General features: G+C 39.7%; 1 long non-coding RNA gene across 1 annotated transcript in view; it reads right to left on the bottom strand.

Moving 5' to 3' along the window:
- Positions 1-13,964, bottom strand: part of LOC109970147 (uncharacterized) — an 86,126-nt gene extending 72,162 nt beyond the window's left edge. Inside the window, exons 1-2 of the long non-coding RNA XR_002276375.1 lie at positions 13,718-13,964; positions 12,252-12,308 (exon numbers count right to left, since the gene is read on the bottom strand). This is a non-coding gene — a long non-coding RNA (uncharacterized LOC109970147). The remainder of the gene's footprint in view (positions 1-12,251; positions 12,309-13,717) is intronic.
- Positions 13,965-14,664: the final 700 nt, after the last annotated feature.

The following is a 14,664-nucleotide window of genomic DNA, read 5'->3' as shown; positions in this document are numbered from 1 at the left end:
AACTGTTGATTATTATACACCTAGAGGTAATAAAGGTAATACAACAGACAAGCTATCTGCTGATCAGTATTACAGGACAGAGGCATCACTTTCATTCATACATACATTTATTTTGTGACACTTGTGGCAGCCAGTGATAGATAACGTTTCTTGTTACACAAAATTTGCTTTCCATAAATAAGTTTAAGAATATTCAGCTTTTACCTTTGACTTTGAAAATCTGGTCATTTAAATACAGAAGATAACAATTAGAGAAAATAAAACCTTCAAGCTGCCAGAGTTGACAAAATTCTTATCCCAAGACTTGTATCAAACCAAATCTGTCAATCCAACATCGAATCAACTAGATTTCTTTTGTGGTATCACAAATGTAAAACTGTAAATGGCTACAAGAAGCTTTAAAACTTTAAAATGCTGTTGCCGTGCAGTATATTGTTGTGTCTTTCAAGGACCACAGGTACAACAATATCAGCTGCTAGCTTTTTCATGACTTGTGAAACTTTGGGCTTTTAACATGATGCTCCTTTTTTTACTGTGCCCATCAGGACAAAGCAAGCTAACAGAATAAGCAAAACAAAAAAAAGATGGCCCGAGTTGTTCTACGTCCATGATAAATCACTGCCACTTTTATAGCCTCTAATAAGTTGATGCAAAGCCATTTTTCTTCCTGCCCATCGTTCAAACATTTAAGGCATATTTACAAGGAACTTGTTAAAATATTTAATAATATTTAGTGGCAATTTCAGCACAGCCTGTCATGGTGATATTTATTGCCTTTAAGTGTTTAAAAAGGCGATGACATGAATAACAAACTGTCAAAATTTCCTAATTTGCATAGACAGGCCGTAACTCCTGATACCTTGCATTAAAAAAAGAGGTTTTTAACAAAACGAGTCATAAAAGAAGCATTCAAAGTGAGTGATGGCAAAGACTCTTCCACAAAGTCGCACCAGAGAGACAGCTTCCCCCCACTACAGATGCTTCTGAGATCAAGTCAGCCAATAAAAGGACATATATCCTGCTGCTTTGACTTATTTATCCTGTGTGGATGAGCTCAAGATGGAACGTCTCCTATAAGAAAGCTTAATTAATTGTGATAAAAGGGCTAATTCAGAGGCTGCACAGGAAAAGTGAGCCAAACAATAATATTCCCCACAAATCATCTCTGCCCGTCAAATATTTCTTTCATAACTTTCTAATTCAAAGTCCTTCGGACGTGAGGCTTTTGTTAAGGAACCTTGTGGAGGCAAACAGCTTCCCAAGCATCTCTGCCATTCTGGCCACACTCTCGACTAAAATCATCAAATGAAATTGCAGCTTCTCATAGATAAACCCTGTTGCTCTTTGTTTGACTCGACAAGATGGTGGCCATATTTGATGTTGCTTCTTCTACCAGATTCATTGGTTTTCATGAAGCGACTCAGTGACCTGGACCTGCCTTGGCTGTCCCAGTCAGAAAAGGGCCTCAGCTGACACTGATTGCAAGGCTATGAGTAGTCACTCCCCTGTGCCCTCTCAGTGCAACTCTAATTAATAGCCAATTCATCTTCTCTGATCTGAGCCAGCACATGGAGTAATATATCGTTAGTTTGGCAAGCGAGCTATTAAAGTGTAATAACCAAGTACCAGCACTCGATTTGGAAGAGTAGCGCATACTTAACCATGAAGTGGAAACAATTAATTTATTGGAGGACCTCCTGTAACCAATCGTTTACTAGCACTCACACTGTGATGCAAAAGCCATCTCCCGTTGTGTGTGGCACAAGTCAGTGACATATTTTGGGCTCAGCGCCTGAAACCTCTTGCACTATGACCAGTTGTGTAAGGCTCGTCTAAGCACTGCTGTCACACCTTCTGTCCACATTACAAACCTTCAAATGACCATTTACAGGATAGGAAGTTTGTTAGAAAAAGTGCCCTGCTCATTTTCAGGTTAGCTTATCACATCTACTAATATTTCTTCAAAGTGAAATAATTTAATCCCATTGTTCTAAATGGGCTAACAGATTGATGATACTTTGCCTTGGACCAGTTCTTGTCTGAAAGCGCCTTACTGCGGAGATGAATTAGGATCTATGTTTTAACACTAACTTGTAAATAACACCCAAAAGTTAAAGCTATTTGATTTTAATGATTTTTTTACCAGTATGTATTAATCTTTACTGTCCAAAAAACAGATTTACTGTGATTTCACTGCAAGAAAAGAATGCCATCTAAAAGTATGCATTTTTACTGTCAACTAATGTAAGGTGCTTAGATTGTTTTTTATGAACTATTTTGCCAAATAACATGGTCTCCTATCATATTTTGTGCATGACCTGATGTCACATGGAGGTTGTCAAGTCCCTATCCTATCAACCAGCTAACAAGATCATATCCGCCATCCTGTCACACATCAGTAAGACACCCAGCAAAAAGTGCTATAGTATATTTGGATATAAAAGATCTAAAGACAAAGAATCAAAAGGTGTTTTATGATGTTTGGCAGACCATCAAACCAAGTCATGTTTACCACGTGGAAATGTCTAATTCAGAGTTTTCTGTAGCTGTTATTTTATTTCTCTTAAGCAGACTGTACATGGCAGGTGCCAGTAGGAAGAAAACTAAAGGAAAACCAATATGCGCATACAGTAAAATATACAGTACATGGCGACATCCATCTGAGGTTCAAAAGCAGCGAAAAGCATCACCAACATCATCATCACTGGTTGAAACTACAGTATGAAAACTGAAAAAATCATAAATTCTACCCAGCAAGATTCACTCCACGAAATTCAACTAATTTTATTTGTTTGTCTTTAAGGTACAGTTGCTTGGGAAAACAAGCCACTGTGTCTGCTTCCTCAATCATGCACCTCAGAACAATAAAGCCTTCCTTCCAACTTTCATAATTGCAGGAAATCAATGAAAATGCACAACACTTACTCTTGTGCTTTTGCCTTCCAGTAGAGCAAAACCTTTTAAACCCATTATTCTTTTTTGCAAGAACTAATGATGTTTTTTGTCTCTTCAGCTTAACATACTAATTGACAGTTTTTTTGGAGGATAGCCCAGATGGAAAAATAAGTACCCCTTTAAAGACTCAACTCCCTTGCTCATTCCCTTAGCTTTAAGTCCCTTATTAATTAAACTTTCACCAAGTCAGGAATTTTTATTAAAAAGATAAAGTCTGCTGTACCGTATAACAGAACTACAGTAGCCTATTGTCTCTGAAGCTAAAATTTTATTTCTATAAATAAAAGAGACTTTTAATACCATCATTTGCAGGGAGGGACTGGGACCAGAGGATTCACACAGCACAGCAATTAGAGAGAGATTTTCCTTCCAGCTCCTCTAAAATTGGTCAGCTTTAACCAATACCCTTTGCTCCAACTGAATAAATACCCTTAAGACTGTTCATTTTAGCATCATAGGATATTATTTACTGTATGGTAAACAGAGGCAGCATCATCAGGCTCAGAAGAGCCTGCAGTGTAAACAGGTGTTTTGCCACTGCTGTGTGTCTAGCCCTCTCAAGACATCCTGGCACACTGTTGTTCAGAGAGGGAATAAAGCGACAGCCAAATATTGACTACAGTTTTATGATCAGTCATCCACTTGATCAATCAAATCCCTCTTGTGTCATTAACTTTACAACAATATTTGTCAATCACCAGCATGTGTTGGCCCAATTACTGTTGGATGCCTTCTCCTTTTGGTTGCTATGACTAGAAAAAAGTATTTTGTGATTATTATTAACAAAAACAAACATGTTTAGAAGAATATTAGCATGGGAATTACCATACATATTTTTGGAATTGTACAAAAGGCAGACGACATTTTTGTACAAATCCAAAGCAGCATTAAAATATTAGAAATGAAAGCTGAAGCACTGTAATGCTCAGACAATTGAAATACATCGACAGGAGTCTGGGTGGTTATCTGACTACAGTAGCTATTCAATAAAATTATTCATTTTATAACTGAAAATAAATGAAACTATATAGACATTAAAAAGACATCATGAAGGAATTCATGATGTTGTTTACTTAGTAACGAGAAAAAGTGGACAGTGAGACCTTTTATTGAGAGTCATCTTATAAATGTTGTAGCATCGTGTTTCAACATGTTGGAGCAAAAAAAATCAAAAGGTATTTTAAGAAGCGTTTGTGGGTTTTTTGAAATGGTGCAAGTTCCCTGTATTCAGCTCAACCACAAATCTGAAGAGAAAACAGAAACTACCTTGGGGAATCACTGTAAAAGATCTCAAGGGGTCCGTATAAAAGGCAGAGGAGGTCAAATCTACATCTACTCGTGCAATCGGTGTTGTGCAGGTCAAAACCGTTGTTATGTCAGTATGTTATGAAGCTCAGATGACAGAACACAGATACATACAGGATTAATGTGTGATGAGCTCTCAGAAAAGTAATGTATCATCCATACAGGATCATTATGCCACTTCCACTGTCGCTGTTGTACAGCCAGCAAATCGCAGCCAATTAAGAACCCTTTAAACTTGCAAGTCAAGCATCACTTGTTGAGCTGTTTATAATGGTGTTTTATGGGGATGAAGCAGTTCTGATGGCTCTATTGGACTTGCGATGAATGCTAAACTTTACAGGAAACTCATCCCGAGTAAGATTGGTGTTGGAAACTAAATAAGATCATCTGGTGCTTTCTGTTTATCACAGACACAAAGACGGAGGATAAACAAGGCTTTGGGAACTGCCCGTATGATTGTATCATTTCATAAGAATCACACTTTCTGCTTATTCTGAGAGAAAAACAATTCAGGCCTATTTCCCAAATTTTTGTGTCAGTTTTCTGTTTTCTGCTAACGAGATGTCACTAATATGTACTGGAATGCTGTGTGAACACATAATTTGACTGGCCACGAAGAACTTAATGATGTATACCAAATGTGGGGGGACAGCTTCTAAGCGCAGAGTTTTTGTAGACAAACATAGCTGCTGACAACATTTTCCACCCAGTTTGCCACTTCTGTCAGGCTGAAAATCTGAAATTATGAACAAAATGTATCCAAGGTGCCACAGCTGTGAACAAATCATGTCTTATTAGCATTTTGTCACAATCGGTCAGATTATAAGGACACATTATGAAAAAAAATGCCACGTAGCAAAAGGAAAATGTTAATTAAAAGAAGCACAGTATCCCTGAACACATGCACTTGGATAAAAGAAGTGTGACTTTATACCTCACTTCCTTTTAACTAATTAAAAACAACATAAATCAAACATTGCATGTTGTCCCTTTACATAAACGCATCTTCCTATTGTGATGTGAATTTTGTTGCATTGTTCCTCTATGCACATGGCAGCTTATTTGAGTTTAATTTGTGCCACTGTGTCTTCCTTGTGAGCAGACCCCAGTCATCTTTAAACGGCTCCATTTAAAATGCAATTTGATTATCTGCCAAATTGCTACCAAGTCTTTCCCTCTGCAGCTTGGGGATGGGGGGTAAAAATTTTAATTAGCATTTGTGCATAAAAGAGAGGTCTTTGTTGCATTTTGAACACAGCATCCCAAAATGACCACCACTTTCAAAGAGTCATCACCCAAACGATTTCAAGCTAATAGATCCAAAGGGAGACGAGCAGTCCTGGCACGGAGTGGTGGGGGGGGGAATCACAGAGGTCTTCAGTGGCATTGGAAAAAAAACCCACAGGACATGGCATGTTTAAATAATCCAAAACTTTTCTTTGAGAATCACTGAGGGTTTCCCTTAAAATATTTACGCTGTCCCATGGCAGAGCAATATTGTCCTAGAATGGGGAGATAACAGCCAAGGAGGTGTGTTGAAGTTCTCCTAATCAATTTGCTAATTACTGGAGCAGCTATAGGATAGGAGAGAGGAGTCCCTTCTGGCAAGCTGTATTCTAATAAACGCTGAAAAATTTATTTACTCTCCTAGCCAAGAGGATTTTAGAAGTGGGATTACAGCAGAGAGCTGATTGAGACAGAGCTGTGCTGTGGTTGAGGTCACAGTCAAAGGAGCAAGGAGGGGTCTCCAAACATAAAAGGATCTCTCAGGACCTACACCTTTGCATCTGCTCAGGGAACAGAGATGGCAGACTCTTACAGACTTGGCACAAAAAGACCTGACTGCTATAGTTAAATATCAACAAATATTAATGAGACTTCTGATTCTTGCATAATAAAACAGGCTGCTGTGGGCTTTACTGCACATGTATGCAGTACAGTATAAGCACTGCCCAACTAACTCATATATACATACATATATGTAATAAATGCTCAGAGTAGAACCGCTGCTCCTCCACATCGAGAGGAGCCAGCTGAGGTGGCTCGGGCATGTGTTTCAGATGCCTCCTGGGCGCCTTCCTAGGAAGGTGTTCCGGGCATGTCCCACCGGGAGGAGGCCCCGGGGAAGACCCAGGACACGCTGGAGGGACTATGTCTCTCGGCTGGCCTGGGAACGCCGCGGCATTCCCCCGGAGGAGCTGGAGGAAGTGTCTGGAGAGAGGGAAGTCTGGGCATCTTTGCTTAGGACTGCTGCCCCCGCAACCCGGTCCCGGATAAGCGGAGGAAAATGGATGGATGGATGGATGGATGGATGGATGGATGTAACAAATGCATGTATGGAAATACTGAGATAGGACAATCACTTTAATACTTAATATCACAGGAGCTATGGTATGGTAGCAGAGGGCAGGAGGCCCAGACATTATGCCATAAGTTAGGTTTGTGAATTTGAAGCCAGCCTCTAACCCTCTGGCACAGGCTGACCCTCCCTCCCAACCTCTGAGACTGAGGGCAACACTGGACCTGTCATAGGACACAATAACACATCTTCAGGGTTAGGGGCAAAACCTGCTCCACCTCTTCAATGCCACATTATCTATAAGCTCCCTTCCCTCTCCAAGGCCTGTAGCCAGTAGCATGTTGCCTGGATCAAGACAGGTCAAAGGTTAGCATAAACTGAGAGTGGCAGGGGCATTACCATAAGCTAATCACCACCCACTAAGGCAAAAGTACAGTGAAGCATGGACCAAATTACACCCAGGGGTATAAAGTATACGGTATATCATCTGCCTCCACCACAACTATAAATCTGGCAGGAACCTGTGCACTCTCAGGATGTGTTATTAAATATCACATATTCAGTTAATAATTATATTCCATATTGATGAATAGCAGTCCAGGAAAATGATATTTTTACTTTTCACAATCTAACCAGTTTCTTGTAAGAAGTTTGAACAAGTTTTTTTTGGATGGGTGGGGGGCACTATAATGTGTGAGAGATCAATAAAGGACTTCCAATCACAAAGAGTATCTTTATACTGCACAAACTATTCGAAAGGGGTTCTCTTATTATAAAATGTTACACTTTTTCATACAGCCAAACTGCATAAAATATTGGCCAAATTAAAAACTACCATATTATTATAAGATATTTTCTCATTTGAAACACTGTGATGCCAATTAAATTAGTGTTGCATGATTCAAACCATAAAAAGGTAAAAAGATATTAAATTATTAAAAATCCTGCTGGCTTTGTGTAACTCTGGGCTATGCCTATTAGAAGAAACACTTTTAATCATTTTATAATAGTTGCACTCCCTTATGACACTTGTGTGTTTCTGCCCTAATGCAAAGCACAACCACAGAAAAGGAGGAAAAGACAAACATGGCCTTAATAGTATTTACAGTCTGTTTCCATGTCACTTTATTCCTTTCTATAATCAACTTGTTTCCCTAACTCCCTGTCTCTCCAGGAGATCCTCCACTGTAACTGAGCACACAGATCTGAGCACTATCCCACCGAGAAATGATGCAAAAACAAAAACACATGAAAAAAAAAACCTGTTGCTGTGACATTTTGTTCCCTCTCACCTCAACACAGGCCAGTCACAATGGACCGGTGTGTGGGGGATCTGTGTTCAGATCGCCATGGTGATGGCTCTCTGCCTCCCAAGTCTCCCTGGAGGGGGTTGGAGGGGGTAATGGCGCAGGTTACCGACCGTGCCTCAACCAAGATGCAGTGCAGTCAAATGAGGAGAACAGTGAAGAGATTCAAGCATCTTCCATTTGTAAAACTAACACTTTTAGCCCAATCAGAGTTAAATCCACTATCACTGCAGCCTCTTAACTCATCATACAGTAGAGCTGACACTACAGAAATCATAAGAGGGTGACATACTGCAGTCTTGTGCTTCTTAACCTTTAAAATGATAAAAATAAATAAATAAAACAAAATGGTGCAGGTTCTTGAGCAAAGGTCTGAGAACATCTGTCGCTGGGTAAATCATCCTTGCATGACAGAAAGGCACAGAGATGGCATTACACTGAGAACAACAACAGGGCACCCCCCACTCTACACCATCAGCTCCAGTTTCATTTACTCATTTGACTGTTATCCCTTTCTTGGACAATTAAGCCAACACATTTCCAAAAGGTTCCAAACAGTCAAGTCAAGATCCAAATATACCTTCAGTATAAATAAGGAGACTAGGCTGTCAACAGGTCAACATGATTGGTGGATCTGAAAAGTATTAGAATGCATCTATTATTTAGACAACTGAAATATCTGTAGAAACTTTTTCCAGGCAATATACCAAAGTGGCCATAAGACAGTTTTTCCTGAAGCAGAAACTATCTATGTGACAATGTGTCACTCCTATAGAGACTATAAAGAGCCTGTAATCTGTGCTAAGAATTATCTTAAATAGTGACCACCTTCATGGAAGGCACGGAGGTTAGCACCGACCCTTCAGAGCAAGAAGGTTCTGGGTTCTAACTTAACACAAACCTAATAAGTTGGAAAGCTAATGCATGGATGGCACACATGCTTGTCCCTAAGTTTTATAACATTTTCCGTGTGAAAAACAGCTTGATCACATGCCACTAAAACAAAAAAATCTGGTTTAACTAAAATTTATAAAGTTGCTATTAAGACAGGGTACAGCGGCATATACAGCGCATATTGTTAGGCAACGCTGGGATACATTACAGATTCCTACAAGAATCTTAATTTTGACCTTGTGTGATTCTACATTCATTCCCTACCAGCAATGCAACAGATACTTCTTTACTAATGGAGACATACTGGTAAAGCAGAGTGTGATGCTGAGGGCATGAGGGTGATCAATAAATTACACTTTCAGTACACTTTGAATTCCTTTTACCCCCCATTATTACACACAATACACTGTAAAATTGTTACAATTACAGCGGTTTTAGGTTAGTCAGACTGAGACCTTAATCATGACCATTTTGTTTAACTACGAGCGGCTTCACTTTGAAATTCATGGTTTGGTACACAGTGGCCTGGAGTAAGAGCTTGAAAATAGGACCTGCGTTTTAATTTATTGAATGAAGAATCCATTTTGAATTAAGAATCAATTGTGGATCTGAATTTGACTCGAATTTTGAGATGCTCAAAGATCCCACTCTCGAATTACTGCTACTGATAAAAGAGCACACTATATTACATTGAGCAGTTAATTGTGCTGAAGAAATCAAATGCTTTTTAGTTTTCTACAGTCTGTGGACAGGGCAGTCAAATGACCTCTCTACTATGCTACATTTTAAAAAACACAAAAGTAATACGTTCCAAATCCAACAGAGATGGTGTACAGTATTTACTCTGACAAATACACTAACAACAGTCAACAAACCTTTATAAAGTTTTACATTTAAAACAAGACTTAAAAACTGACAGTGTGCACTCAGCGTACTAATTACTGGAAGTATAAAAACACCTTCTGTGGACTAAGAGTAAGACATGTCTTACATCTGATTTGATTAACGATCAAGAGTACTGTAATATTTCCAGCACACGGTGCCACAACACTGGGCTGTAAGTTTACTACAGTGTATAAATAAATACTGCATTGAATTTCCATTAAAGCAACATGGTTGAACAACCGCTCCAAGTGGCTGGCAATTTGTTAAATGAGTTAATTGGTCACCAGTTCATCCAATTCATTTTAATGCTTGTTTCTGGACCACACCCAAAGAAGAATGGGTTAGATATGCACTGCAGCCAACAATTACCTTTAGTACAGGGCTGAATCCCTTGTAGTGAGCGGTGCCAAAGTCAAAACTGTCTTATTTAGATTTTAAATCAAGCCTCCTACTCCTCATCTGTCAATTCTTAGTTTTGCTTCTGAAGTATTACAGCCTTCGCTAGGTCTTATGGGCCAAATACGGCTGTTAAGGCTGATGCAGAACTGTTTACTCAAAAAAATGCCAGGTGGTGCCCGCACAGAGAGCTACAGGCTGGGGTAAAGGGCCTAACCTTTATACAGTGTCTAAATGTCCTCACTTTCTCCTTGAACATCTATCCTTAACTGTGCTCCTCTGGTCCCCTCCCTGTCCCGAAGTGGCCAGCTGGGAATGGTGCGCATGTGCTGACGTCCCTGCTAACCTTGGCCAGTGTAAGGATTACTGTGCATTTACACTCCATGCTCCTTCTTTCCTTAAGACTTATTAAGAATGATAATGAGCTCGGAAAGGAGCAGCATGTTCCTTTCTCAACTCTGCAAACACTCTTCCCTCTGTCTTTCTCTTTCTCACTGCTCACTTTTCTTATTCCTCTCTCCACCCTTTCTGCAGTCTGACTCTCTCCCCCAGTCTCTCTCTCTTCCTCCATTGTATTGAAAGGACCCAGGACAAATTACCAAAAAGGCCATTTTCATCTATGAACTGCAGGATTTAATCGATACTTATTTCATGCCTTCAAAATCAACCCTATATTACTGTTGTCTGTGTGATTTGTTTATTTTGCTGTGGAATATTCCTTCAGTCGAAGGGGGAAATGCACGGGATGCAATTCACCTTGAACCTCCATTATATTGGATTTCTCTACTGGCTGATCAAGCATGCAAAAAGGACATTTCCTCAGCACTAAAATAAAAACAATAATGATGATTAAAAAAACATGTGTGCTATTTGTGCTGGTATAACAGTGCATGTTGAAGGCAGTATATTTTTACAAGGCAAAACACTATGGTTGTGGTAGTATGAATTTGTATACAAAATCATTACACTAAGGGCAATTGATAAAGCTTATGTGCCGAGAAACAAAAGTAATGGCTCCTGAAGCCTGTCAAATGCCATCTGGGATTACTGACGCTTATTTGACATCAAAGACCTGAGGTCCACAGGCAAGGTCAAACAGAAAAGGAATACACATGGGTTTAATTCTACACACCCCTTGACAGATGCAGATGGGTACTTAAGAGACATGAGGCATTTCACAGATTGATAAAGCTGCAGGAAAAAAAAAGAACACTGAAGACATCACACACTGATTAATCAGTGAGATTCTCAGCTGGACGAGTGAAACAGGAGCACATGCTACAGGCAACATTTCAAGTGCCATTTTATTGAGAAAGACAGAAATCCAAACAAAAGGCCTAGAGGACATCCATAAACACTGAACTACACACACAAACCAAATTGCAATTAAAACAGCACAAATGGACAATTAGCATCTCTGCTTTCTCAGTTCAGGAGATGTACCCAGCTCTACTTTTACCTATAGTGACAATGAAGGATTATGAAAGAGGAACGGCAGAGAGAGTGAGCGAAAGACAAATGGAGACAGCAGTATGTTTGACAGATGGATATTGCAGTGTCTCATTAATGCTGAAAAGAGATGAGAACCTGTACCACCAGTGTGACAGCGAAGGCTGGCCAGCATCCAGCTAGAGATGGACCTCCGGACAGCAGACACATGCTGTCACATTCCAGACTCACACTAAGGGAGCGCACAAGATAAAGAGCTGGAAACTGCGACAACTGATCACTTTACAGCTCTCTTTGGACAGAATGTATTCAGGTGCATGCACAATACCCCTGCAATGCACTTAGATGAACTATTGTACCCTGTTGTTTCACCTGCTGTTGGTTATTATTTTTTGGTGACCTCATAAAATAAGAGACACCACTAAAGTAAACTTACCTTTAGTCTGGTTAATGCTTGCTATTCATATCACATAAAATGCATGCTGATTTCATGTCTAAACATGTGTTTTAGGCTCACCTGTTTAAGTGTCAAGTGTGTGCTTGCTTTGCATGCATGAATACAACAGTCTGCAACAATTAGGCTGCACAGCTGCTGCATTATGACGGTATTATGGAAAATGCCTGAAAAGCATACACTTCGTGCATAGTGCATCTTTTTGCATTACAAGATTATTTAATCCACAATTGATTTGTGAGTGCAAAATAAAAACACTTAAAAGGAACATCAAAACTGTAAAACTGAAATAAACTTTCATGTTTACCTTGTGTTGTACTAGACGTGGCATTTTAAATATAGAAGATGGCTTTCCATGAGTGATCTGTTTAACCAAAGACAGGAGGGAGAGGAAAAAAAAGGATAATTAATTACTTTTGTGAGCTACTGCACAGGAGAGACAATAAACCTGCCTGGTCGCCATGGATATGACATATTTGCTCTGAAAACAACACAATAATTAGCAAAGGAGAAAGATCCGGCGAGAATATGAGAACTGTGGGTTTAAAGTGCCAGTGATCTATTCCAGTTCTCATCTTCATCCCTGAGAATAATAACAAACACAATAGGAAGAACACCACACAGTGGCCCTTTACAAAAGCATGTTAAATTAAATCTCACATCATAGCGGTGTTTTGGAGAGATCACAACTAACCAAACACACAGAGTATGTACAGTGTTTTTAAAACAGATTGTTTGTTCTACAGTAAGTGGAAGTCTGAAAACCTGCCTTACAGCCACTGAGAACAAGAACTGCACGACAAAAAAAAAAAACATATTTACCATAGCAAATACAGTTTGTGTGTGTGCGCGCGTGCGTGCGCGTGCATGTGTTTGTGTGTGTGTCAGAGAGGTGCATAACCTGCCCACAGCTGAAACAACATTTTGGGCACTTGGTCATGTTTTCCAAATGGTTTATCAATGATGTGATATTTATGGTGGGATTTATTTATGCACAACAGCTGAAACTCCAAGCGATCAGTACAGACATTCTAATAAAGTCGTGCATTTAGCAGGTTATAGTTTTGGTTACTGTTTGACACTGCAGCTACAAATAACCTACTACACAGGCTAGGTAAAGACGAAATGTTTTCAAAGCCATTTACAGCAGAACTTCCGCATTTCAGTCTTTCAATATTGATTGCATTTATAGTAGTTCCTTTATTTACAGTAAATGATACCGCATGAAGGCTACTACCTGTTTGGGGTCGGGTTTCACTAAGTTGTTCTCGAAGAAAAACGGACTTTCAGCGCACTATTCATACCCAAAAGTCGCACATTTGTGCAGTTTTCTTTTGCAGTTTTGGAGAAGTGTCTACCAACAGTAGTCCAACAGCCTGAGCTGCTGAGTGGCTAATAAAATGCCTCGTATCACTCCTGTAACGGAGCTCGCTTTGACTAAGTAAAAAGTACGAAGTGAGGGGAAAAGTTGCACCTACAGTAAAAGGAGATTCACTAACAGTGTGTCTGAGTCGCTCCAGACCTGCTGCTGTCGGCGCTACCGCCGCATCGGGGCTGAGAGTCACACCGTGTTTTCCGACAGGTCCTCACATCTAGTCTCTACGCCTTGGTGTCATTTCTTAAATGTTTCAAACTACTCAATAGTGCTGGTTTTCGGTGTCACTGCTGCAGCGAGGAACACTTTGGTGTCGCTTTGAGCAGAGAGTGAAATGTTTGGAAATGAAATGAGCGTGCGACGGGTAGTTGTGAGGAAAATTAAAAAAAAAAACTTACCTGTGCTACTTCGCCGTCCTTCAGTGACTTCCTGCTAAAGGGGCGTGTGTGTTTACGGTGGACAGCGAGAGCGATATCATTATTAAAGTTGCCACTTTTTCAGTTTTCGGGCTTTATTGTAGCATTTTCTCATTTCTGGCAGGGTGGGTTGCCCGGAAAATGTGCCCTGGAGACCGGCTCCAAGTGGGAAGAGGAGTCCTTAATTGAATTTCTCGGTTAGCAAGTGTTGCTTGGAAATCCTGGCCTGGAATCTATTGGCGGACGGCTTGTCAAAACTGTTTCTTTCCTGCCTTATATTTCAGGAACGGTATTTCAGGTGTTTTCAATTATTAGAGTTAGGGAGAGTCACTATATCACTTTTAATCACCAATTAAGTTATATGTAGATATAACAAGTGGTGTAGCCCATTCAAATATATTTAAACACACTTACATATTGTCCATATATTCCACTGGTGGTAATTGTCTGGCAGGAAAAAGAAAAATACATATAGTTGCACTGGCTGGTTTTTCAGCACTATGAGACTCATTCACAGCCTTTAACTGACATGTTGTTGTAGCTAGATAATGTTAGCAAACAACTGCTTTGGTAGCTTGAGGTACTGCACCACACTAGCTGAGGTATTTGGATTTGACATCCAAATAACTCATCTTTCCGTTCATCTTCTGTATAAAGCTATATGAAGCCAGCTTACTTTGGTCTGATATGCCAACTCAAAAGAAATAAAATACGTAGCCCTCTTTTTGCCCTGTTAAATCTTATACTTTTCTCACTAGTCGCTCAGTTATTTACTGCAACGTATTGCTGCTGTTCTGACAAAAAGAAAATTTCTTCTTTATCTTGTTATAAGGAGAAAGTTTTCTCATCATAATGAGATGTTTTTGTTGTTGAAATAAGAAACTATCATAGGGGTGGGAGCTTATTTTTAGAAAATACTCAAACAATTT

Source organism: Monopterus albus, unplaced genomic scaffold (assembly GCF_001952655.1).
Source record: "Monopterus albus unplaced genomic scaffold, M_albus_1.0 scaffold6.1, whole genome shotgun sequence".
Classification (NCBI taxonomy): Eukaryota; Metazoa; Chordata; class Actinopteri; order Synbranchiformes; family Synbranchidae; genus Monopterus; species Monopterus albus.
Note: the sequence above shows the minus strand (reverse complement) of the source record. Positions and strands in the feature narration are given on the sequence as shown.